Source organism: Bubalus kerabau, chromosome 10 (genome assembly GCF_029407905.1).
Source record: "Bubalus kerabau isolate K-KA32 ecotype Philippines breed swamp buffalo chromosome 10, PCC_UOA_SB_1v2, whole genome shotgun sequence".
Classification (NCBI taxonomy): Eukaryota; Metazoa; Chordata; class Mammalia; order Artiodactyla; family Bovidae; genus Bubalus; species Bubalus kerabau.
This window is the reverse complement of record NC_073633.1, coordinates 94,587,401-94,614,917: the sequence shown is the minus strand read 5'-3', so window position 1 is coordinate 94,614,917 and position 27,517 is coordinate 94,587,401. Positions and strand designations below refer to the sequence as shown.

Sequence of the window (27,517 nt, the reverse complement as noted above, 5' to 3'; positions counted from 1 at the left end):
GGTGGTCTGTAAACTTCTTTAATCTCCCACTTTGTTAGTTTATAAACACACATTCTCAAGAAGCATAAACTTCTCTCATATGCTATAACCACATAGTAGATGTATTAGAGAGCACACACATACACTTGAACATGCACACACTCACAGAGAAAAATATTAAAGACAGGATCAAAGATAAATATTTCTAGCCTGTTTATCCTAACATCTCGATAGATCACTTTTTATCCTCCTTGGGAAGCAGACCCTTCACTTAAAAGACACCTGAATCCCACCTAGAATAAACCTCAGACACATAGACAAAGGAGAAGGCAGCTCTGGCAGATAGCTATCCCAAATCCACCCTGGGGAATGTGAGTTCTGTCAAAGGACAGGAAATCTCACTAAAAGGAAGTGACTCTGGAAAGTGTCCTGGCTTTAATGGCTGTGCATATGCTGATGACCCTCAGATTTACATCTCTGGTCTCACCTCTTCCCTGAACTTCAACCTCAAACCCACTGACTCCTCGACATCTGCCCTTGGATGTCAAATCCAGGTTTGGAGATCTCAGATTTCATGTGACTCAACTCAGCTCCAGCTCTTTCCCCTTAAACTGGCCCCGCTTACAGCCTGGTCTCCCCCTCTGGTCAAGGGCACTGCCTTCTTCCTGTCGCTCAGGACAAATGCCTTGGAGTCATCCCTGACCCCTGTCTTCTCACTCACCGCACTTAATCTAAAAGCAAACGCTATTTATTAACTCTGCCTTCCAAGTAAACCCAGAATATGACTATTCTTGGGCTTCTAGCAGTGGCGCTAGTGGTAAATAACCCACCTGCCAATGCAGGAAACGTAAGAGTCATAGGTTCGATCTCTGGGTCAGGAAGATCCCTTGGAGGAGGGCATGGCAACCCACTCCTGCCTGGAGAATCCCCGTGGACAGAGGAGTCTGGCGGGCTGCAGTCCATAGGGTCATAGAGTTGGACACAACTGAAATGACTCAGCACTCACACACAGTTGACTATTCTCATCCTCTCTACTATGGCCACCCTGGCCCCAAGCCCTAACCTCTCACCTGGGAGCTTCCTAAGTCACTCAGTCATGTTTGACTCTTTGCACCCCGTGGACTGTAGCCCACCAGGCTCCTCCATCCATGGGATTTTCCAGGCAAGAGTACCGGAGTAGGTTGCCATTTCCTTCTCCAGGGAATCTTCCCCACCCAGGAATTGAACCCGGGTCTCCCGCATTGCAGACAGATGCTTTACCCTCTGAGCCACCAGGGAAGCCTTTACTATTACTTCCTGAACTATCTTCTATTTCCCTCTCTTGTTTACTCTGCTTCAGGTATACAAGCCTCCTGGTTATTCCTAGGCAGGTCAGGAAGGCTTTCCACCTCAGAGACTTTGCCAAATTATTTCTTCTACCTGGGCCCCTCTGCAGTCCAAGTCCTGGTAGGTATGTCCTGCCTCCCCCTGTATCTGTATCAGGATGGCACATGTAGCCTTCATTCCAGTGTTGCATTCTCCACAATGTCTCTCTAACGACCTCATATCAAACTGTGTCCTGTTCGTCACACACACTCCCACCCCACACTTCACTGTTCTTTGCGCTGCTTCTCCCCTCCGACCCCTATCATCAGACCCAAAGTGAGCAGGAATGTTTCCGTTGGTCTTATTCTCTCATTAGACATCCCTAATGTTTACCATGGTGCCTGGCACTCAGTAGGCACTTGGGAAGTCTCTGTTGAATTTGGACCTGGAAGTCATAGTGCAAATCCCTCACAGCACTGATTTCAGAGGACCCCCTGCCACGTGCTCCCCAGCAGCTCCTTCCCCCTGCACCTGGCTGCATGGCCAACCTCCCTCCAGGCCTGCAGAACTTACCAGGGCCCCAGACCCTGCCAATCTAATGCCTACCAATCTAGGGAAAATAGTCCTGCCCTACGTTTGGATGCTCTCCAGCAAACGACTAGATTAGCACTTGCAAATTTATTCAGGGACTGAATCAAGCAGCACAGTCTCTGGAAAGCCCGGTGTAGTAAACTCACTAATGACGCTGTGTACGATCTCACTGGCACACAAGCACTGGCACAGTAACTGTAAGTTTGTTTTTTTTAATTTCTGATTAAAACAGTCCTGAGGAGCCCTCCATTTCATAGCCAGATTGGCTTTACAGGTAGGTAGGCAAGGCCACATGAAGAAAAGGGTTTAAGAAAAAAAAGAGAGTTCAGAAATTTATAACTTGTGATATCAAGATGGTACCGGCCCCAGACAAAACTGACCCTCATATCAGCAAGCCAGAAAACAGAAATTTCACCATTAGAGACTCATTCCTTTGGGTCAAAATGAGTTTTCAAAGTTCTAAGGTGCCTCTAAAAGGTTATAGGTGTTATGGGTTATAAGTGTTAGTCACTCAGTCGTGTCTGACTCTTTGTGACCCCATGGACTGTAGCCCGTCAGGATCCTCTGTCCATGGGATTCTCCAGGCAAGAATACTGGAGTGGATTGCCATTCCCTTCTCCAGGGGAGTTTTGCAACCCAGGGATCAAACCTGGGTCTCCCGCATTGCAGGTGGATTCTCTACCTTCTGAGCCACCAGGGAAGCCCAGATCCTAGATGATACTTAAAGCCTTTTCAGCCAGGTCCATGGCAGGGTTAGCATGAGAGCATAACTCTGTGAAAATGTAGCATAGGATAGGGGCTTGATATAGAGAAGAAAAGAGTTGGCAGAGGAGGAGAAAACAAATTAAAGAGAAATAACGAAAAAAAAAACACAAACCACCAAGGTGTCCTACATTGCGGTCAGACTCTTTACCATCTGAACCACCAGGGAAGCCCCTGTAAAGAAAAACAAACACTGAGGGTCTGCCTTGAAGCAGGTATTCTGCCACTGCCTTTACATATGTGAACACACGCACTAAGACACCCTGATAGTTTTCTCTTTATTACTCCCATTTTAGAAGAGGTTCAGAGAGGTTAGACTCATCCCGTCACACAGCTAATAAGGACAGAGTCCAAGTTCTGACTTCAGACTGGTGTAGCTCCAACAGTCACGGTCATTATTCAAGAACAAAGTCCAGAGAGAGTTAACTCTCAACTTCTTTATGATTTCCCTTCTGAGTGGCCTTCTTGGATATCATCAGGTGGCCCTTGTTTTAAGGTAACCTCTAGTACAGAATACTGACACATGGGCACCATGTCGAAATTCTGGATCTCAGGACAAATTTATGTTATGTGGAGTGATCAAGCACTCACGTTGAGATGCGTCATACAAAAACAGCTAGTTCTCCGCACGCTCTCCAATTTCCAGCCATGCCAGGCATCACCCATCTGGTGCCATCCATACCCAGGAAGTGAAGAGTACTTCCTTCTCAGGCCACGAATCCTGGAACTCTGGGCTACCTGTTCCAGGAAGTAGCCTTCAAGCACAAATTTCTGGATTGCATGCAGCTAAAATTGATCTTTTCTGGGAAGAAAGTTTTTTCAAAGATTTGGTAAACACTCTGCCTTTTTTGTAGTTGAGATTGAGGGCACCACATTCATCTTGCTCTCTCTATTCTAGATGTTTTGCATCTTAGGACCCTGGAATATTTTCACATCTGTCTTTTCATTTCATGTATCTCTTTTCCATCCCATCATATGTAGAGAAGTCTAAGGACAGAGGAGCCTGGCAGGCTACAGTCCATACCATCACAAAGAGCCGGACACGACTGAGCGACTATCCCTCATACACTCTAACACTGGCGAGGTACAACTTATGTTTCTTTTTTAAAAGAACAGTCCTTCTAAAGAGAGTACTCAGTAGCTGAACTGAGAAATAAGTTTAAGGTCATGATGGGAAAAGAAGGCTGATCACTCCTCAGCGTTTAAAAACTCACATCCGACCAGACTTTTCCAAACTTTAGTGAAGGTTTAAGATTTAATCATCCTCATTTCAAGCCTACAGTATCTGCTCTCAAAGTCAGCTTATACATTTTGGTGACCTTTCTCAAACTGGGCTTTGTAAATCCATGTGGTTATTATTTGACATTATAGACTCATGCCAAGCCAAATACCTTGCATAAAATATAGGATCCAGCCTTCTGACCCTTCAAAATTTGCATGTTCAAACACAAAAGCAAGCAGATTCTGGCTCCACTGTTTAAACTATACGAGAACATACAACTGAAAAATGCTAGGAAATTTACCAATATCTTTTTATTTCCTAAGGGGAAATGGGTATCAGTGAAGAAGAAACAATGGCTTGCACACTTGTGTATGCTATCATTCCATCTGCAGTGGTGTCAATCAGCTAATACAATCTATATTAAGTACATACTCAAAATATCTAATTGCAAAGATTTTAATAGTTAGTTATTATAAAGACTTTAAGCCTAGATTCTAGCTTTCAGCCCATCAAAATGTTAACTGGTCTCACGGCTGAGTCCCTTCGCTGTTCACCTGAACCCATCACAACGTTGTTCATCGGCTATTCCCCAAGACAAGATGTTTGTGGTATTAAAAACATTTATAAAAGTTTTTAAAAGGTTAACTGATCTTTGCTTCCTCCTATGAAGGGCAACACATGTGACAAATTTAAATGAAACAGAAGTATGTCATCAGTAACATCACGTGAGGACGGCCTTACTCACACAGAATCTCTTATTTAAAGCAAATACATTACGTTGTGAAAAGTACCGAGATTTGAAAATTAAAAACCTGCATTTTTAGACCAGATCTGAGATTAATGTAACATGATAGAGAAAATTTTGTTCATTATAAGTGCCCTGAAAACGTTTTGAATTTGTTTGGGAAACAGGTTGGAGTGGAGGACAAGTGTACTGGGGCGACCTGAAGCTAGGTGGGCTCACTCCATCTGAAACAAGAGGAAGAATGTTTCTGGTGTTTTGGAGAAGACAGGCTCAGAAAGAGAGACCAGGAAAGAGACTAGGGGTGAAATCAAGTGATGCTCAGAAGACCACGTTTGGGGAGCTACTGTCAAGCTCACCAAACCTCCTAGTGTCAGATCGGCCCCAGCTAGCATCTAGCTGGAGAAGCCGTTGGCACCCCACTCCAGTACTCTTGCCTGGAACCCATGGACGGAGGAGCCTGGTGGGCTGCAGTCCATGGGGTCGCTAAGAGTTGGACACGACTGAGCAACTTCACTTTCACTTTTCACTTTCAGGCATTGGAGAAGGAAATGGCAACCCACTCCAGTGTTCTTGCCTGGAGAATCCCAGGGATGGGGGAGCCTGGTGGGCTGCTGTCTATGGGGTCGCACAGAGTCGGTCGGACATGACTGAAGTGTCTTAGCAGCAGTAGCAGCAGCAAGCTTACTTAAAGCTCGAAGATTTTAAAATTGTGTCTATTTAGCTATGGTACCAGGAGCACAGAGCCCAGTCTACTTTACAAAGAAATCAAATTCTGAAACCATTCCACAACATCGGGCCTCCCACTGCATATGGAATGGCACACCTCAAGGCAAATCCAACAAGCACCAATTATTTTAGGTGCTTAAACAGCAGTAATAACCAATGTGTGCATCTGTGGAGCAAGGCTGGTGACATCCTGACATCATCAGTGTTCCTTCTCGAGAGACCTCTGCAAGTTGTACTCCCAACCATCCTCAAATTCTAAAACATCATGAGAAAAATGGGCTTCCTAGTTTCTTCCTTCAGTACATTTTGCCAACCAAGAGGCATTTCAAAGCGAGTGAGTATTAAACACTCATGGAATTCCAGGTGCTGATCCCACTTTGCCTGAAGAAACCCAAGGACAGAAGCAGGTGTCTCTCCTGTTTGGAAACTTCTCGTTCCCACTGTCTTGCCCCCGGCCCCAGCCCCGGGCCCTTCTTTTCGGCCTGACGCAGGAAACTGTCAGCAGGATGAGAGCCATTTGCCGGTGACTGCTACGAACAACTGTGCGTTTTATAACAGTCCATTAGCACAAAGCCCTTAATGAAAATGAAAGCCATTAATGAAGCCAAAAGGCAGTGGAAGCCTCCGATCTGGAGTGGGCAATTAGACAAGAGGGGAGGGAGGAAAAAATAAATACAAATCCGAAACAAGGTACTCTATGATCAAGCACGTGATGTAAGCACGACAGATCAGCCAATTTATTTCCTGCCTTTTTAAAGAGACATCTACAAACACTGAAAACTGCCGTCATCCCAGCACCCGCCCCCTCCCCCAGGCTGTCAAATGATTCAATCTCGAAATTTCAGATCCATTGGCACTTTCGAAATATAAACAGCAAGTGGGATTTTTAACTCCAAGAAGGTTTCCCTAAGAGTGCCATGATTTAGAGCAAAGTGAGTCATGAAAGTGAACTTTGTAATTACTATATTATTTTTATAACTCCTCTGAATCAGAAGCTCTCTTATTTTAACACACTGCAGACAAAGGCAAAGATTGCGGGAGAATAGGCCTCTGCCAAACACGCTATTTTTGAGTGGGATTATTTCCTGTGAAAAGACAAGTCTCTAAAAGCTGTGCAGCTTCTGGGATGAGCACGAAAAGATCTCTGGTTTTCAAAGCTTGACCGGGTCCTGAGGTGGTCTTCTCCTCACCCTCTACCCAGTTCCAGCTGTGCTTGCTCTGTAGCCCCGGTTTGCACTTATAAGATAGTCCCTTCCCTTGTGTACCCGTGGGCTCCTCAACTAGACCATAAGCAGTCTGAGAGTGAGGACACCATCGTATATGCAGGTAGGACATCATGCCCCTTTGCCCAGAGAGACTTACAGACTTCCTGCTGGTGGCATCTTCATCCCTGGGCATACCTCTACTAAAATTACATATCTGGGAAATTCCTGATATCAGCGTCCATCTCTGTATCCCTGGCGTTTAGCATAATGGAAGTTTACTTGCTAGTACAGAATTTATGCTTCACATCCAAACACAGCCCATTACTGTGCCTGTGCTAAGCACAAATATTTGGGGAATGAATGACAAACAAATGAATGATCAAATTGAACCGGATAGTCGTCTTATTTGCATTAGCGCTTCTTCTAATTCCCCAGAGCCAAGTTCTTATTTAATCGTTTTTCTTTTTTGTCTCGTAATTACGTCAATCAAATTCTGTTGCATCAAATAGCTGACTATGATGCTGTGGCTAATGATGATTGACGCAACTAAAGTCATCCTCCCCAGGGAATGCGAATCAACTCTTCTGCCTGTTAGCTACCATCTGGGCACTTGGGTAAACTACTGGAAAACCAAAGGCACCTCACATGAGCAACAGCTTTAACTAAGGAGTCATTGTCTTTTGGGCAAATAGTCAAGGAAGTCTCATGAGGATCTTTTCCTAGATTTCCTAGGAAGCCCCATCCACACATCCCATGTGGTGGCTTTGTAAAGCATCAGCTTGGCTAGGCTGAACTATGTTTCCCAGAATTCCCTTTCTTGTATGTTTCCACCTTGGGTGGGCCCTAGGTAGGATTCTTGAGGGATCTGCATGATGGAGGAACAGAGGTAGCTTGTACACAGTGTTACCAATCTGTTGGTTTGCCTCATTCACATGAAGCAGCACCGAACCTGTAACTGCTCCTCCCTCCCCTTGGATTCCCCTTCAGTGACTCTGCCTCCTGATCCTGGGCAAGTATGTGTCTTTATTATAAAGAAGGGCCCCAGCTTTGACAGGATATCCATACCACTAACACCAAAGGTGACCAGAACAGACACAGGTTTCAGACCATCCTCGTGGAACTCATGCCATGGGGGCCAACCCACCTTTGATCTCCCCTAAACCACTGACTGCAGCCATGAAATTAAAAGACACTTACTCCTTGGAAGGAAAGTTATGACCAACCTAGATAGCATATTCAAAAGCAGAGACATTACTTTGCCAACAAAGCTCCATCTAGTCAAGGCTATGGTTTTTCCAGTAGTCATGTATGGATGTGAGAGTTGGACTGTGAAGAAAGCTGAGCACCGAAGAATTGATGCTTTTGAACTGTGGTGTTGAAGAAGACTCTTGAGAGTCCCTTGGACTGCAAGGAGATCCAACCAGTCCATCCTAAAGGAGATCAGTCCTAGGTGTTCATTGGAAGGACTGATGCTAAAGCTGGAACTCCAGTACTTTGGCCACCTCATGCGAAGAGTTGACTCTTTGGAAAAGACCCTGATGCTGGGAGGGATTGGGGCAGGAGGAGAAGGGGACGACAGAGGATGAGATGGCTGGATGGCATCACAGACTCGATGAATATGAGTTTCAGTGAACTCCAGGAGTTGCTGTAGGACAGGGAGGCCTGGCGTGCTGCAATTCATGGGGTCACAAAGAGTCGGACACAACTGAGTGACTGGACTGGACTGAACTGAACTGAAACCACTACTTACACCCATTTTCCCTTCCTGACTACCTGCCTGGTGGACTAAAAGCTCCATCAGACACAGTGACAACCTCACACATGTAACCAGCTCCCACTAACTCTTGCATGATGCCAAATCCCTACAACAAACCCATATATGCAGAGATATATTTATCCATATATATATTCCACCTCCTAATGGTTCTGCATTTCTGGCTGAACCCTGACTGATACACCCTGCTTCCTCTTTGGTATCATTCCTTACTGGCCTCCCCTCACTCATTTAGCTCCAGCCTTACTAGCATCCTTGATATTCTTCAAACACAATGACAGTGCTCCTACCTCAGGGCCTTTGCACCTCCTGTTCCCTCACTTTCAACACTCTTTCCTCACCCATCCATGTGACTTATGCTTCACATTGTCCACAGTCCAATCATGTCTCCACCTTCTCCAACCACTCTGTTTAAAACACTACAACCCTTGCTATCACTATACCATGCTCTAATATTTTTCTTCAGAGCACTTATCACCGCTTCATATACATTATTCCTTTTGCTGCCTGCCTCCTCCACTAGAATGGAAGTCTCATGAGAGTAGCAGTTTCTTGTCTCACTGTTGTATGCCCAGTGCCTGTAAGAGTAGAAAGCATGTAATAGATACTCCATGAATATTAGTTAAATGAATAAATCATTGAATCAATGACTCTACCAACTAAAAAAAAAAAAAACTTGTAATTGAAGAACAATAAGGTAATGTGTTCAGTTCAAGCCCAGGATTTGAATTGTAAATAATAAAAAAAGCAGGAATACATAGCATCTTGCTGTGCATCTCTCCTAAAAAGCCAAGGAAAGCTCTAGCCAGCCTTTTTAGGCTGATCAAATTGCCAGCTACAGCCTCAGACGTTGACCCCTTCTTCTGGTTATTTACTTCAACTCGGATTCCCTTTTCCCCCAGCAGGCAAACCTCTATAGATCCTTTCCCCACCATTCAAATACCATCTTTAGGGCGACAGTAGATTTTGATGATCTTCATTCTTTGCTCTTACCTGGCTTTGCCTTGGCTATACTATACTATGTTTTGTACTATAAACATAATTCTTCTATGCCTCATTTTGATATTACTATTGATAGTAACAACAACAACAATAATAATAGCTAGCATTCACTGAGTGATTAGTACCTGTCAGGTCATATACTGAGCACATGGAATGCATTAGTTCATTTGATAAGGATAACAGTAACATGAGCTACATACCAGGCATTCTTCTAAGTGCTTTTGATATACAAACTGATGCAATGTTCACAAGTAGGTCCTATGACTATGCTCCTTCTACAGGTAAGGAAACTGAGGCACGGAAAGGTTTTGTAACTTGCTCAAGGCAACACAGCTAGGAAGTAAACCCTTGTTTTTCACAACTACACACACTGCCTTTCACCTCCACTAGACCAAAGAAAGGATGGTACCATCTTTGTGTACTCCCCACACCTAGAGTATGGGCTTTCCAGATGGCAGAGTGGTAAAGAATCCACCTTCCAATGCAGGAGACGTGAGTTCCATTCCTGAATCGGGAAGATCCCATAGGGTAGGAAATGGCAACCCACTCCAGTATTCTTGCCTGAAAAATCCCACAGACGGAAGAGCCTGGTGGGCTACAGTCCATGGGGCTGCAAAGAGTCTGGACACAACTGAGTGACTAAGCAACAGCAGTAACAACAGCACAGCTGAAGCAGCTGATGGCACAGTGTAAGCAGACGCTGAACAAACGCAAAGTGTAAAGGTGCAGCTTTGGAGCGGCTTTGCCTCCATCCACAGTTCCTCTGTGGATGCCTGGCCCCAGCCTCCTCTCTCTTCCTTCCTCTCCTATTTACCCTCTCTTGCCCTGCACACACACACACATGCACCCTGCCTAGATGCATGGGCTTTTGTTCTTTTTCTTCCTTCTTATCAATTACTTCCTCTCCCTCGTCAATCATCTGGATGACTCCCTCACAGCACCCTTCAATCTGTCACTTTCCGGTCCCTGAAGGATCCAAAAGTGAACATGTTATTCTAGACAGAGCTCTGGAAAACAAGACCGACTCCTTCTTTCGATTCACTCTTTCTATGGAGGAAGCCTCGCACGTGTTGAGCCTGTGAAGTGATGCCCTTTGAAGACTCACTTCTCTCTTGTCAGCCCCAATGTCAAGATGGGAAGCAGCCAAGCAGGTCCAAGTAAAAGCATGAAGTGGGACTGGGTTGGTGCAGAAATGAGGAGTAGGCACAAGGACCCTTTGGCGCCTCCATGGCAACACGTCTCCTGATGACTCAACTTTGGTCAGCCCATCTTGCTATGGACTGACTGACTGTGTTCCCTTCCACAAAATCATATAGTTAGCCTTAACCCCCACATGAGGACATTTGAAAGCAAAGCCTTTGGGAGATTCCCTGGTGGCTCAGATGATAAAGCATCTGCCTACAATGCGGGAGACCTGGGTTCAATCCCTGGGTCAGGAAGATCCCCTGGAGAAGGAAATAGCAACCCACTCCAGTACTCTTGCCTGGAAAATCCCATGGACAGAGGAGCCTGGTAGGCTACAGTCCATGGGGTCACAAAGAGTCAGACATGATGTCGTGACTTCACTTCACTTCACTTTTGGGAGGTTATTAATTCATGTGAGTAGAACCACTATATGCAGAGACAGAAATGATCTGTCTCTACCATGTGAAGACACAACAAGAAGGCAGCCATCTGCAAGCCAGGAGAAGAGTCCTCACCAGGAACAGAATCGGCTTGCACCTTGATCTTGGACTTCCCCATCTTCAGAATGTGAGGCATAAATTTCTATTCTTTAAGCCACCCCATTGGTGGAATTTTATGATAGCAGTCCAAGCTAAGATAATGCCCCATGAAAAATGTTGAATGGCTTCCTAAGGATGCTTCCCGTGGCTCAACAGAACTACTCAGTTCCTGCAGATGTGTATTTAGACTGTCATCCAACACTCCTACAGTCAGACAATTATTCCATGGGTAGGCTGACCAACCATCCCGGTTTGCCCAGGACTAAGGGGACAGAGGAGGTTTGGGGATGTAAGATGCTCGGTGCTAAGAGTGTAGGAGTCAACTTTCCCATGGGTGGCAACTGCTGGCATAGGTCTGCAGAGTAATATATGTTAAGAAAATATGCTTCAAACCTGACAGTTTGAACAATATAAAACCCTCCTAACTTTGTATTTGAACTTTTTGAGCTGGAAGGGGCCTCAGAGATGGCCAGGTTCATCCCCAGATGTTTGTAGAGGTGGAAACAGGAACGAAGAGGTCAAGTGACTCATTCAAGGTCACCTATAGCCGAGTTTTGGAGAAGGAACTGGCAACCCACTCAGTATTCTTGCCTGCAGAATCCCACAGACAGAGGAACCCGGCAGGCTACAGTCCATGGGGTCTCAAGAGTCGGACATGACTTAGCGACTAAACCACCACCACCACCACCATAGCAGAGTTCGGGAAAAAATCTGGATGCCTGAACTTATGCTCTTTTTACTCTATGAGTAGTTTTCAAATCATATTCTCTGGATGTTTCTTCCCCCACTTTAACCAGAAAGCATTATCTGTTCAGCTGGTATATTCCACCACAGGTATAGACTGTGCACTCCAGGCCATGATGATGATGGTAAAAATAGTAATGATAATAATAGGTAATATTTACTAAGCACTTAGCACATACCAGGCATGGTGCTACCTATTCCATTTATTTAGTTCTCATAAAACTCCTGAAACTTCTTATTTTCCTATTTTACAGGTTATTTTCCCGTTTTGCAGGTTAAGCGATAGAGCCAGGATACAGATATGCACAGTGGGACATGAGAACACTATCTCCCAAGCAGGTAATGACACTGTAAAAGTCAGTAGTTCTGCCTCTAAGATCACGACATCAAAGAGGAAGGAAGGGACTCTACCTGGCAGGTCACAGCTGTTAAAATACCCACCATGGCTCAGGTACCTTGCTGATCCCCAACATACCTCCCGTGTGATTCAGCTCCTGTATGATTTAAGCTCGTGTTCAGCTTAAATCATGGAAGGATAAATCCCTGGACAGCTTAAGATCTCCAGCTCATTCCTGTCCTGATGTTACTAGATATATATATATATTTTTAACATTTGCAGACTGTCCTCAAGGAAATTCCCTCCACTTGTCCTTGCCTGCATCCTCCCCCATTTTTCCAGCCTGCATCGCTGTGGCCTCCTGACCTTGACTGCCATCCCCTTATTCTGTGCTTCTTCCACAAGCCATCACAGGGACACCTCCCAATTTAGCATCATGTATGAACGTCATTACCAGGAGCTTAGTCGTTCTTCCAGATCATTAAGTGTTGATGGCTAAATTGGGTCTTCTCACCTGACCCCTTCATACCCAGAGAGCTATGGTCATTTGTCATCATACCCCTCTTTCCCTCCCATCTCCCATCCAGTTCTCATTTTGAATGGCACAGCTTCCTTCCTAGCCAATTTGATTTAATTTCTCAGGCAAGATTTCAGGCCATTTCTCCTTCGAGTGATTTTACTAAAATCTAGATATATTACATCCACTGCATACTTCTCACCTTCGATAACTGATCAAAATGTCCTGACATGATTCTTTCTTTTATAAATGCACTCTCTTTGCTTTTCTCTGTTTAACTGTCTTTGTAAATTGCCCACCTTGGTTAAATCTCTTGATTTTGGTATTTACACTTGGGAATGAAGGTGGATTTAAAGGGCAATGGTTACCCATTAACATGGCTTTTTCCTTTCTGAAAACACAATTGCTCTAAGATGGCTACATTTTTTCCTCCCCTCCCTAATTTGTGGCAGATCCATCTGTTAAGAGATTATTACTAGAAGGACCCTCAGTCTGAGCTGATGCCCTGGCTATCTTATTATCCCAGACCCAAAGCAATGCCAGGCATATCCTGGATGCTCAGTGAATATCCATGCATATCATCTACAGTGCAGTACACGCAGTCCTTCCATATCCAGCCACTCACCATATCCTCACACACATGCAGTGAGCTAGGTAGGTATCATTATCCCCAGGGTACAGATGGTGAGACCAAGTTTCCAAGAGATTGAAGCCAGCAGAGCATAGTGGTTAAGTGTTCAGCACTGGCAGAGGCCTGAGATCCAACCCCAGCTCCTGTTTTTCACTCGGCTGGTTCCCTTGAGCTGCTCTATTAACATCCCTGAACCTGTCCCCTCACTTGTATCCCGGATGAAGTGAGGTCATTTCCATAAAGCACTCAGTCTCTGGCATTTGATTGGCTAATACCACATTTCTAGAATGTAATAGTCACGGTTGGCAAGTGTGGAGAGAGGACTACAGCCCAGGTCTTCAGCCAGTCCTGTGGCTCACACTGACCTCCAGCACCTCTCTATCGTAACGGTGGTAAGTGACAACCCCTTTTTGCCTATCATAGGCAAGGTGAAGGCCGACACACCTTACCCTTCTTCACCTTCTCGGGCCTGGGGGAATCCCTCACAGTCAGGAGAACGTTTGCACAGATGCAGGGCCTGCAGCAGCTGACCACAGGCTCCTTCCAGTCTGGCCTCTCCCCTCCAGTCACAAAGGCCTCTCCATCGATCCATGCCCCTGCCGCAGTGTGGCTTTGGGAGCATTCAGACAATAAGTGATGATGATGCCGTTTATAGTAACAACCCTCCTTTGCATTCACAGCGCACCTTACAGTCTACAAATTGCTTTCATTTGATCTCCCAGCAGACCAGGAGCAGGCGAGGCAGGGTCCTAATTGCCCTCTACAGGCCAAGCTCCAGGTGTGCCTTATCCAGGTTACCCAGAGAGAATCACAGCCAGGACGCTAAGCAGGGCTCCTGGGGCTCTGTGATGTGAGCTCACTCCATTCCTTTCTGACTCACCTCCTTCGGCTTTGCTTTTCTCTTTCGCCCCCACTCCCAGCTTCTGTATCCCCGAGGGGAAGGACAGGGAAGCCTGTGGAGCTGCAGTTCATGGGGGTGGCAAAGAGTCGGACATGTCTGAGTGACTGAACAACAATGCCACCGTACCTCATCCGCTACAAAAAGGAAGTACTAAATCGACTATGTATTGGGTTGGCCAAAAAGTTCATTCCGATTTTTCCGTAAGACATTAGGTTGAGGGCTTCCCTGGTGGTAAAGAATCTGCTTGCCAATGCAGGAGACACAGGTTCAATCTTCAGTCCAGGAAGATCTCAACTAAGCCTGGGTGCCAGTTATTCAGCCTGTGTTCTAGAACCAGGAGCCACATTTTGCAACAAGAGAAGTCACCTCAATGAGAAGTCAGCGCACAGCAACTAGAGAGTAGCCTCAACTAACTACAGCTATAGAAAAGCCCAGCAATGAAGCGGCAATGAAGCAGCAATGAAGACCCAGTAGAGCTTAAGATAAATAAATAAATAAAATTTTAAAAATTACTTTAAAAAAATGTTAGGTTGCAATTTGGGAAGATACAACAATTGAAAATTCATGTTTAATTTTTTTCCATCTATCCCCCATCTGCTGGCTGTGTGTTCATGCCTGCCACTGTAAGAAACTCTGTGCAACACCAGTTAATCAGATGCAGCCAACCTACCGCCCTATAACCATCAAGCCTGTAGCGGCACCATGGTGACCACATCACAAGGAACAGAAAAGAGGGTGCCTAGCTTCTGATAGTTTAGACAGGTTGGGGAGACATGAAGAGAGAGATAAAAACTATAGACAGGGACAATATACGGTAAGGGATCTGTTTGTGGTTCTGGAAAGCATTGTGGCATTCTGAAGAGCTGAGACAGTCAGAGAAAGGGTGCCAGAGGGACTGAGACTTGAATTAAACTCCCACAGATGGCCAGAGCTGGGGAGAAGTTATGGAAGCTAAAGGGGAAGCAAATGAGCAGAGCCCCAGAGAAAACGCTGCACCTGGGATATGGAAGGGTCCTGAGTTAGCAGGTCCTGCTGCTGGCAAAGGGTTTCATACATGGGAAGGGAGCTGAGGTTAGGCCAAACTGTGGCGTCCTGAGTGCAAGACTAAGGAGCTTGGCCATTATCCTGTAAGGATATCCTATCACGGTGAGGGGGCGAGTGGGAGACGTAAAAAGTGTTTCATCGGGAGCATGACATCTGGAGCCCAGAGTTTAGGGAAGATCTGTCTGCACTCTTACAAAAGATTGTATATCAAGGCCGGCATCACAACAGAGACAACCAGAGAACAAAGAGAAATCTAATAAGGCTACATGATATAACACAGTATGGCTCCTGGAACGCCCAGGCTCCAGAGTGCTTTACCGCACAGTAACAGGGCAAGGAGGAGGAATCTAGAGCTGCATGTTCCAGCAGAGCTGAAGTCCAGGGGAAATGATCACTGCTTTCCAGGTCCACCTCCCTAGTGCACTCACATGGCAATGCTTTTTCCCAACATCCACGGCTTGTGCAGTTACGCATGTGACAGCTGTCTTCCCTCCAAACTGTAAGCGTTCAGAAGCAAGGGCCAGGCCGATATTATTCATGCTATCTGGGCTGTGTGCTTAGTCGCTCAGTTGTGTCCAATTCTTTGTGACCCCATGGACTGTAAGCCCACCAGGCCCCTCTGTCCATGGGGATTCTCCACTCCAGGCAAGAATACTGGAGTGGGTTATTCATGCTGTCTGTTCAGCCCCTAATAACCCGCAGAGGCTCGATTAAGAGTTTCAGCTTGTATTAAAGGGGAATTCAGGAGCCAATTAAGTAAGGCTGCTGTATGGATTGAGGGAATCTGATGAAAAGGAAAGAGAAGTGTGGAAGAAACCAGAGTTTTATCTTAAGTTCAGTGAAGAAGGTGACTAGTCAAAAGCAGAAAGTATGGACTGAAAGCCCCTCCCTGATGTGCCTTCAGAGAGCCGTTCCATCTGTGCTCGGGAACCTTTAGGTAGGCAGCTCTTTGTTATCCAACATCATGATCCGCAAATCTCTGACACTGAGCAAATGGATTTAGAAGAGGAACAAGTGATGCTTTGAAACCCATGGAAACCATGAAGGCACAAAGCCCTGTCAAATGCACACCTCTGTCTGCACTGGCTCAGACACCTTGCAACTTCAAAACTATGGAGGGAAGAAGTATGTCGGGGCCCTCCTCCCTGTCTCTCTACCATCGAACCAGCTTCCCTGCCTTGATGACCGAGGACAGAAATGTACAAAGTATCTAGATCTGCCATGCCTTCCTTTAGGCAGCTGTCTCAGAAATATTTTATCAACAAGAATAAGCTAAATCTAACAGACAGCCTTGAGGGAAACTTTTAATAAAACTCATTGTGCTCACTAAAAAAAAAAAAGCAGGGGATGGGAAAAGAAAGGAAAATAGAACTTGCATGTACAAATATTTATGAACACAGAAGGAAATAGAGACCAGGATAGAGTTGGGGAGGGGGCTGTGAATTATGGGGAAATGGGTTTTGCCCTGTTTTTACTGGTGATTTTAACCTCCTGAACTCTCTGATTATCCCTTCCTAGCCTGGGGAAAGTTTTTAAATGTTGTCACTGTATCCGACACCTTGGGGCAGAGGAAAGAAGGCAAGGTAGGGGTGTGACACCAGCTTGGACTTGAGTGCCAGGAAGGATAATTCAGAGCTGGGTGACCTTAGGTGAGATGCTATATCTCTTTACATGCCTATCAGTGAACTGGGAACACTAGAAGTGACGTCCCTGGGTTACTGTGCAGATTCAGCTGGAGCGTGTCACAGGGAAATCCACACCATATCCCTAGCACTGAGCATGAGCTGCCTCTTGCCTGCTTTTCCCTCTCCCTTCCAGACCTCCTGGAAACTACAGGATTAGAAGAAATCACAGGCGCAAGCACTTTTGGTTCCTCTGACCACATGCTAGGCAAATATGAACAGCAAGGTAAAGGGTCTTATTTGGATTATTCTCAAGGCAAATTAATCGAAGCCGAGGAGGTGTCTGGCCAGGAGCAGATAAGGTCAGATCTTACATGGACGACCTCAAGCTGCTCAGAGGCTCCTGTGCGAAGGAGATTAACATCCACTCCATGCTTCTGGGATCCCAGTAATGGAATACATAATTCATTTCCATCCATGTTTCTCTTCCTGCTGCCGAAATTCAGATTTAAGTTTCAAACAGTTTCATTTGTAACTATAATAACCACCAAAATCCCAGCAAGGGCTCCCCCTTCCACCCACATGGTGTGTGTTTTCTCTGACTTTCCTGCGGCTGGATTAGTCCCCAGGGAAGCCCGAAGACTCGCACTGTAACCGTTCTCCGAGCAGATTGAATAACTAGCTCCACTTACAGCTGGTTATACAGCAGCCCTAAAGACACCAGGTAAACACCTGAACCCAGGCAACTACCAGCTGAAAATCGGAGCCAAGCTTCGTCATAAATCCATTAGCCAATGCAGGCACAAGCAACCAATTGTGCAATAAAAGCCTCCTAATTCAATTTTGCTCCTCCAGCAGCGTGTTTCCTCCTCCCTCTAGTCCAAATAAAGCAATGGAATCAACTGGACAGCTAAGCATCCTGCTTTGTTATACTGTCAGATTATATTTCTTACACATTTTCTCCTTTACGTTTTGTTTAGATCTGATTCCTACTGGGGGATTATACAGACAGGAAATAGGGAGAGTGAGATTAAATAAGGCTGAACACAGGCAACAGAAGACTGCATTTGTGAAACAGACTTGACTGAGATCATACCCGGAGGACAGCCCATGTGCGGGGTTGCAGCCTCAGCCCCCCATTGGCAAGAATGCAGACCCATGGCAACCACTCGTGTGTAAGGGGAACTCTTGGGAATTGGGGCAAGGGAGCGGAACTTGAGACTGAGACACATTTGATGTTCTTTCCTGTTGATAATTACAATCAGCATAGAATGGGAGTTTGTGAGTTGTGCAAAGTCTGGGAGGTAACTTGATACAGATTCCTTTAGGCACATGAAGTGGAGTATGCTGGAGATTGAATTATATGCTATCCCCCTCCACATCCCTCAACTTGTGGGACTGATGAAACAGCACTTGAATACCAATCACAAATGCCATGATTGAATGTTCCCTAAGCTCCTGGGAGATAAGCCAATGTCATCATACCCCATCACACCAGGAGACAGAGCCCAAGATTACCACTCCACGTCTATCACCCAAGGAGGATGAGAAGGCTTGAGTTTTATCAGTCACCTGCTCAGGTGCCTGAAGATAACAAATGATTTCTAGGAATTTAAGCCTCAGGTCTCCCCACTACTTCCAAAGGACTGCTGGTCTCCTCCTTTGCATCCAGGCTTATCAGAGAACCAGATGGTCTCACTTGCAAGATCACTCAAGGTGATGACCTTAAAGACTTGCTCCTCCAAACTATGATCCACACATGGGCAGTGTCATGGGCATCTGTCTCCTGGTAGCTTGTTAGAAGTGCAGCATCTCAGTCTTCATCAACCACAAACCTCCACAACTAGAACCTGCATTTTAATGAGATGTCCAGATGATGTATATGCACATTAAGTTGTGAGAAACACTGGTCTAGGAAGAAGTTTGAGGAAGGTCAAATACACCCTCGTTACTAGGGGCAGCAGCCCATTAACGAGGGGGCTTTGCCCTCATGGTGCTTGGTTTGGAGACCATAATAACCAGGTCCATCCAGCTACTGCCCCGCAAGACTCATTGTTTTGCTTGCCACACTGGCAGCTCACTTTGGCCAAAGGTCCCCGCTATGGTGGGGTGTCAGGCAGGTGATGAGAACGCTGGCCCCAGGTCAAGGTGGAGCTAACACCAGCAGTCACACTGAAGAGGCACTGTCTCCAAAACCTAGACAAAATATGTGGCTAAGAATTAGGTCAGTGTGCTATGGGGGCAGCAGTTGATTAAGCAGCAGTTAAAGAGAAAGACTCCGTGGATGAGACAAGTCATCTGAGAAAGAGATATTTACTGAGAGCCACTCTGCTGCAAACACACTTGAGACTAGAGGGCTGTCTCACTCAGCCATCCATCAATAGCAATCCACGCCAGGCGACCTAAGCAGAAGCCTGAGGTCAAAGCAGGAGGAAAAGACTCCACCAGACCAGTATCGCCTAAAGCAAGTTGGGCCTAGCATACACTCCATTCCCGTGGACATTTTCCCTGACTCTTTTCACATCAAGATCCCAAAACATTGACATCTTGATTACGCAATGCCAGGTCACCAGTGGCCTTCCTCTCCCAGCTCTTCGCTTCCAAATGGAGCCTCTGCTGGTGCACACACCCCCATTGACATCCCCTCCTCCTGAGACAGGACCACTTGGCAGCCAAAGGCTGAGGGTAAATGATACACACCCAGTTTCCTTGCTTTTTGATTAAGGACTTAATTGGCTTTGGCTTCTGATTTTGAAATTTTATCCAGGAGCAGAAGCAGGCTTCGGCTTCCACTCCCCTATTTCCAAAATTTGGGGTGGCATATCCAGAATCCCCCTGAATCTCATGTGCTATAGGAAAAGCCAACTCTTCCTGTCAGTTCTGGAATTGAGCATGTGAGTCAGGCCTAAGATACCAACAAATCCCATCCCTGTGATCACTCTGATTATAGTGGTAGGCTCAGAAATAAACATGTGACCTAGGTGGTCCAACTGGTTTGAAACTCCAGGATTTTTGTTGAATTGCTAGGGAAGAGAGTTACTCTTCTTTATCTACAGGAATCAAGAAGCAAGTCATCCTGGAAATGGCCATCAGCCGTGTCAGGATCCCAGAGGCAGTAGTCTGCCAAGAACGAAGCCAACACCCAGAAAGCAAAGCCAAAAAAAAAAAAAGGGTGAAGTGAGACACCAGATCTTGGTCATATTATTTGAGTTACTACACTTTTCAAGAACTGAGCCCATAAATTCCCTTTGTTGTTTAAGGCAGTTGAGCTCAAAGTTCTGTTATTTGCAGCTGAAAGCATCCTAACTGACATATCAGGTGAATAAATCATTTCCGGCTGGGAAAGAAGATAATGTCTCACAAAAACTCTCTTGGTCTGAGCATATATTAGACGCTCCTGGCTCCCTTCCTTCTCTCCAAATAAATTGTCAGATCAAATAAATAAGTAAATTTAAAAAATCTCTTGGATGAAGAGGTTGGCTCAGAACAGAAACGCGGCCTCGCCTTCCTCTATCCCCAGCTCTACAACCCCAGACCAGCTTCGGTTTTGCTTTCTTTCATCAGTAATTTCTGCTTTCTTTCATCAAGAATTTCCTATTCCCTCCATCTAGGGATTTAAATATCAGAAGCAAATTGTCCACCCCTCCCCCCAGCTCTGCCTTTGCCCTCCAAGATTCTACTCCCTCCCTCACTACATTTAAAGCAGGGGCGGTGGTGGGGGGGGGGGCCTTATTCTAATCCCAGTGCAATTCTCTCAGCTCTTTCCTAAGCCCTCCACCTGTGAGATAATTGCTGGCAGTTAGGGGAAAAACTCAATAGTAATCATAGACTCACACACAAAGACACAGAAAGAGGCAGATAAAATGGGAGAAAGAAAAAAATCACAAGCCCAGAATTATCCACACTCTGACACTCATTCTAGAAGTACAATGTGGCCAACCACTCTCTACAAGGAATAAAGGCACAGCTTTACAGAAAAGGGGTGCATTTCACAATATCATGTTTTGTATGGCCCACACATAGAGTGAGATATTACACATCGAAAAGTTAAAATGGGCTGTCATCATTTAACCGTACATGAGTCAGACACAGAAAATAAGTAGGCCTATCGAAAATGGGCTCCTATCTATTGTCTTAATGTAACACAAGAATTCTCTTAATCAAGGGTGTCCCTTGTTAGGTGATAAACAGGGAGAAAAACATGCTGAGCTATTCCTATCCAGTGATAAGAATAAAATAAAACCCTGTGAATCATGCATGGCCCCACTATCAACTCAGGCTAAGATTTCAAACACACTTCTAGCTTTTGGTTTATGGATGCCAACTCAAGATTAAACCCCTTAAAACAAAACTTACAACAAAAATTCATGTATAACGAATAGGTTTAAAAGCTTAGATAAATGTGAAACTTGTTTTAAACTACATAAAATACTGCAAAATACTTTTAGTAAAGTCTCATATACTTCCTTTATGGTTTGCTATATTCCTTGGAATTTGGTATAACACTGTGTATCTCAAACTTGCCTGATGGTAAGAATAATATAGACCTGCAGATTCTGTGGTCTAATTAAAACTAAGAGACTTTAGCTTCACAAGTTGCCTGAGTGGTTCTTATGAATTTGAGAAACATTATTGTAACTTTGTAGGGATTTATGTAAAATAAAAATGGTGTATGTATTATAGAAAAAGGAATGGACAGGAACCCACTAACTCATAGAAATCATGGAGGCATTTGGTTGGTTTGTGTGTTTGAACAAAGGTAAACTGAGAAGGCTAACAGGCATGACACAGATGATGCAAGAACAGAACACAACTCACCCACTGGGCAGGGACTCACACGGTATCCACAGAACTCCTTTCCCTTTCCTCCTGGGCACACAGCTAAATTACATTTCTCAAACTCTTTTGCAATTAGATGGGATCAAGTGATTGAGTTCTGGCCAACAGTAAGTGCCACACATTACTTCCAGGCTTGATCTTTTTAAAAAAATCCTTCAAGTTCCTCTCTTTCTCTCTCTCCATCTCTGTATCATCTCATCATCCCATCTCTCTCCATCTGCCAGTTGAATTCAGTGAAGGACAAGGTTCTAGAAAATGACAAAGCCACGGGGAATGCCTGAATGTCTGTTTGGAGCAGAGATTCCCCCCTGCACCACCCACTAATTTGCACTGAATTCTGATGTAAGTGAGAAACTTTTGTCAGTATTAAGCCACTGGGATTCAGAAATTATAGTTACAGCAGTTAGCCTATCCTAATACACACCATTACTTTCCTGTATCTCTCTGTTTTATCCTGTCCCCAACACTTGGAAAAAAAAATCCCCATGTAAATGGATTCCATAGTTCAAACCCATGTTGTTCAAGGGTCAACTGGAGTTCTGTAATTAGTTTTGTAAACTTGGACTTCTGTTTTCTTGTCAGTGTAAATGGTGATAATGCTATGTATTTATTCAGAGACTTCTTTAAAGTGAAATGAGAAATAAACTAGCAAACAAATCTTTGCTTTAAGTCGAAGAGGAATTGGTAGAGAAATGCAAGAATCATTTCAGACAAGATAAACTATTGCCAAGAAAGAAGAGGCACTGATCTTTACCTCTAAAACAAACTGCCAAGCAAGGACTGACCGAAGAGCCAGTAAATGGAAATACAACCACTCATCTCCAGGGAGAACAGACCTGCCTCTGTCCACTGAATGGATGAAACAAAAAATAGACAAAAGACTTCCAGCTATCTGGTTGGCCAGAAAGGGCAGAAAGGATGCAAAAGAGAAAGTGAGCCTGTAAATTCTCAAATGCATTTTTTCCTATTATTTTTGGAGGAAAGCTGACCAAAATAGGAAGGGATCTGGAAAGTTGACAAAAATCATTATTCTCCACAAATTACTTTAACCTTGCCTAGGAAGTGACCTTCACACCACCACTGGTTTAATGGCCTCTATTTCAACAGTAGCTGATTTCACCATTAAACAAAGATGCAGAGCACAAGATAATACAACTAAATCACTCTTGTAAATATTTAATATCATGGCCTTTCTTTTTGCCTTTTAACAAATCACTATCAAAGCTGAGCACATAGTAGAAAACACATTTATTTATTCTATCCTGAAAAAAAAAGCTTAGTGCTCATGCATTTTATCTATCCAGTTCTCCAAATGACTTTGACACTTGAGAGCCCTTGTGATCAACACAGTCTGAAGGAAGGCAATTTTGTGACAATTTAAGAGCTGATTTCATGCACTGATCAGCACCCCCCAAAGCTGCCTCATGGAAGGGTACTAAACTTAACCCATCAGATACATGGCTAACACTGAAGGAGAAACCACATTTTTAAAAGAAAACAAAGAAATGATATCGACAAAGACAAATACATTCTTACTTGAGAAAAAAAATTTTTTTTTTACTTTTTAGTTTACTATTCTTAAAGGAAGAAAGGAAGTGGAAAATTATTAAGTAACAGTTTGAAAATTAGTCCCAACTGGATTTCCTCATAGGCATATACTCTGTTATAAACTGTCAACATGGGAACAGTAAAAAGAAAAAAGAGTATAAAAGCTTTTTTTAAGTCAACTGGTGTCACCATCTGACTTCAGCCAAGACAAAGCAGTCAACAGGGCAAGTCCATAAGTGGTGTAAGGCATTATAAAATCCTGAAAGACAGAGCAATTTACTGACAACTTCAAAGACAGGTTGCATAAGTTCTTAGGGCAGTCAAGTAATTTAAGAGCCAACCCCGCTTAGTATGGATGTACTCTGATCAAGGTCTTCCTTGCGTAGCATCATGGGTTACGATCTCAGCAGCCAGTGCAGGGTCTGTAACAAACGCCACTCATGCACGAAGATGACTAGGACAACTTGGTGGCCTCTTAGACTTAACTTCGTGGGAGGGGAAAGAAAAGAGCTCTAGGAGTCAGAAAGTTTGGCCAATCCCAACAGCGCATGAACTATTGGTATAGCAACAAACACAGCACCTATGCCTTCTCGGCATGTTTTGTCATTCACAAAATTATAGTAGGATGGACTATAGGAATTTTAAGTCCCCTTTCAACTCTGAAATTATATACTGCTAAAATTTAGGGAAATAAATCAGCTTAAAAATAAAAGTGTCAGCTAAATGTTTTTGTTTTCTTTATCATTCAAATAGCTTTATCAAGTAACATAAGGAAATCCCATAGCTCAATATGCACAGAAAAGAGCAAGCACGTCCACTGAAGATTTAAAGAACAATCAGGCTTTAACAGGATTACATTTTTTTTTTTCATAATACAGGAAGTTCTGAAGGAAGAGGCCAATGGTTTCCTTTTGCAATGGAGTTGCCAGAAGATCTCCTACTCAAAGTAGAATAGTATCGAGGGTAGGATCGGAGCTGTCCATGGTACTGAATCAAATCCCGTACGATTATATAGAAGAAGTGACAGATTCGAGGGATTAGATCTGATAGAATGCCTGAAGAACTATGGAAGGAGGGTTGTGACATTGTACAGTAGGCAATGATCAAGACCATCCCCAAGAAAAAGAAATTCAAAAAGGCATAACGGTTGTCTGACAAGGCCTTACAAATAGCTGAGAAAAGAAGAGATGCTAAAGGCAAAGGAGAAGAGGAAAGATATACCCATTTGAATGCAGAGTTTCAAAGAATAGCAAGAAGAAATAAGAAAGCCTTCCTCAACGATCAAGGCAAAGAAATAGAGTGAAAAAAATAGACTCGGAAAGACTAGAGATCTCTTCAAGAAAATTAGAGATACCAAGGGAACATTTCATGCAAAGACAGGTGCAATAAAAGAAATGGTATGGACCTAACAGAAGCAGAAGATATTAAGAAGAGGTGGCAAGAATACACAGAAGAACTGTACAAAAAAGATCTTCATGAAACAGATAATCACAATGGTGTCATCACTCTCCTAGAGCCAGACATCCTGGAATGCAAAGTCAAGTGGGCCTTAGGAAACATCACTATAAACAAAGATAGTGGAGGTGATGGAATTCCAGTTGAGCTATTTCAAATCCTAAAAGATGCTGCTGTGAAAGTGCTGCACTCAATATGCCAGCAAATTTGGAAAATTCAGCAGTGGCCACAAGACTGGAAAAGATCGGTTTTCATTCCAATCCCAAAGAAGGGCAATGCCAAAGAACATTCAAACTACCGCACAATTGCACTCATTTCACATGCGAGCTAAGTAATGCTCAAAATTCTCCAAGCCAGGCTTCAACAATACATGAACTGTGAACTTCTAGATGTTCAAGCTGGATTTAGAAAAGGCAGAGGAACCAGAGATCAAATTGCCAACATCCATTGGATCATGGAAAAAGCAAGAGTTCCAGAAAAACATCTACTTCTGCTTTATTGACTATGCCAAAGCCTTTGACTGTGTGGATCACAACAAACTGTGGAAAATTCTTCAAGAGATGGAAATACTACACCACCTGACCTACCTCCTGAGAAATCTGTATGCAGGTCAGGAAGCAACATTCAAACCAGACATGGAACAGCAGACTGGTTCCAAATCAGGAAAGGAGCATGTCAAGGCTGTATACTGTCATCCTACTTATTTAACTTATATTCAGAGTACATCATGCAAAATGCTGGGCTGGATGAAGCACAAGCTGGAATCAAGATTGCCAGGAGAAATATCAATAACCTCAGATATGCAGATGACACCACCCTTATGGCAGAAAGTGAAGAAGAACTAAAGAGCCTCTTGATGAAAGTGAAAGAAGAGAGTTAAAAAGCTGACTTAAAACTCAGCATTCAGAAAACTAAGATCATGGCATCCTGTCCCATCACTTCATGGCAAATAGATGGGGATATAATGGAAACAGTGACAGACTTTATTTTGGGGGGCTCAAAAATCACTGCAGATGGTGACTGCAGCCATCAAATTAAAAGACACTTGCTTCTTGGAAGAAAAGTTATGATCAACCTAGATATCATATTAAAAAGCAAAGACATTACTTTACCAACAAAAGTCGGTCTAGTCAAGGCTATGGTTTTTCCAGTAGTCAGGTATGGATGTGAGATTTGGACTATCAAGAAAGCTGTGCTGAAGAACTGATGCTTTTGAACTGTGGTGTTGGAGAAGACTCTTGAGAGTCCCTTGGACCGCAAGGAGATCAAACCAGTCAATCCTAAAGGAAATCAGTACTGAATATTCATTGGAAGGACAGATGTTGAAGCTGAAACTCCAATACTTTGACCACCTGATGCTAAGAACTGACTCACTTGAAAAGACCCTGATGCTGGGAAAGATTGAAGGCAGGAGAAGAAGGGGATGACAGAGGATGAGATGGTTGGATGGCATCACCGATGCAACGGACTTGAGTTTGAGTAAGGTCTGGGAGTTGGTGATGGACAGGGAGGCCTGGCGTGCTACAGTCCATGGGGTAACAAGGAGTTGGACATGACTGAGAGACTGAAATGAACTGAACTGAACTGCTGGTCCTGAACTCTGCTAAGAATTATCAGTTCAGTGATTCCTAGTGCCCATTCAACAAACACTGAGTCATTTCCACTCTGAGGCAGGCACTGTTATAGGCACTGAGTATGCTATGATGAACACCGCAGATATTGTTTTTGATTTTGTGGAGCTTGTATTTATTCTCATGGACTACTAATTCCGTAATGTAGTCCATTTTAATTTGCACAGCACTTTTGCTTGCATAATATCAATTACTAACCAGAACAAACCTACCAAGTAGGCATTTTACAGGTAAAGATTAGAAAATCAAAAAGATTAATTTTTCAAAGTTCCCAGACCCTTGGTGATACTAACAAGATTATTTATGATGATAACTAATGTTTATGATAAAAAATATTTACTTATGTTAGATCGAAACTCTAGCATAAGCCTTTTCTATACACTGTCTTAATGCCCTGCCAAGTAGGTAATATCATTGTTTCCATTTTACTTATTAGGGTATGAGGCTTGATGAATTTATATAACGTAAGTGTCAAGCACTAACATCGGTGCTTTAATCTACCACGTTTTCTTCCTCAGCACCCTGAATGAGGTCTCCTCACAGTTACCTCAGTGTTCTTTCTGCTCCATAGCGCTGGCATGCGTTAGAAGTATTCACACCTGATTATTTGGTGTGGCTTAATTGCCACATGGATCAATTAGTTTAAAACTGGGAATCTCACTTATAACAGTTTTGGCCAATGCATCTGTAGAGGCCCATTATTGGTCACTTGGGGAAATGGAGAGTATAAATGGCTCAGCAAACTACATCCCCATGGCCAGATTAAGAGCCCCAGGCAAATGGTCTACTACAGATGGATCAATGGCTGCCACTTCATACTGAACAGATAGCACATAAACAGGACAAGGTCCTCAGCCTTGCAGTGAGTGAGCCACAAGATCCTCAGCCGAGCCAATGATTTCCAAATAAAATACAAGTCATTCTTACCAGAAAGAATTTCTTTCACTTACATGTTCACTGTCTGGGGGGGGGGTGGGGGGGGGAAGCTATCGATAGCCAAACTCTCAGAGACAGAAGATGAATGACTTCTTCAGCTATACAGTAGAGAAATAACCACAGTGACTGCTAACCTGCTCCAAATTTCAAAGCAAATAAGACGTAAAGTTCCTAGAAATAGTCCCATCTTCTGCTGAGACCAGCTCTTCCCAGAGTAAAGCAACCCTTTATCAGAAGCATTGCTTACACACACTATATGGATACCCATTAGAGTACT

The 27,517-nt window shown here is 44.0% G+C and overlaps 1 protein-coding gene across 26 annotated transcripts in view; it reads right to left on the bottom strand.

Moving 5' to 3' along the window:
* Positions 1–27,517, bottom strand: part of LOC129621864 (neurexin-3-like) — a 300,739-nt gene that overhangs the window by 125,804 nt on the left and 147,418 nt on the right. For 2 of the 26 annotated variants that reach the window (XR_008699757.1, XR_008699764.1), the window contains exon 1: positions 13,709–14,130. The exons of 13 other annotated variants lie outside the window; for them this stretch is intronic. The gene's annotated coding sequence lies outside the window, so the exon portion shown is untranslated. 11 more of the 26 variants (XR_008699742.1, XR_008699747.1, XR_008699766.1 and 8 more) reach the window with 11 other exon arrangements.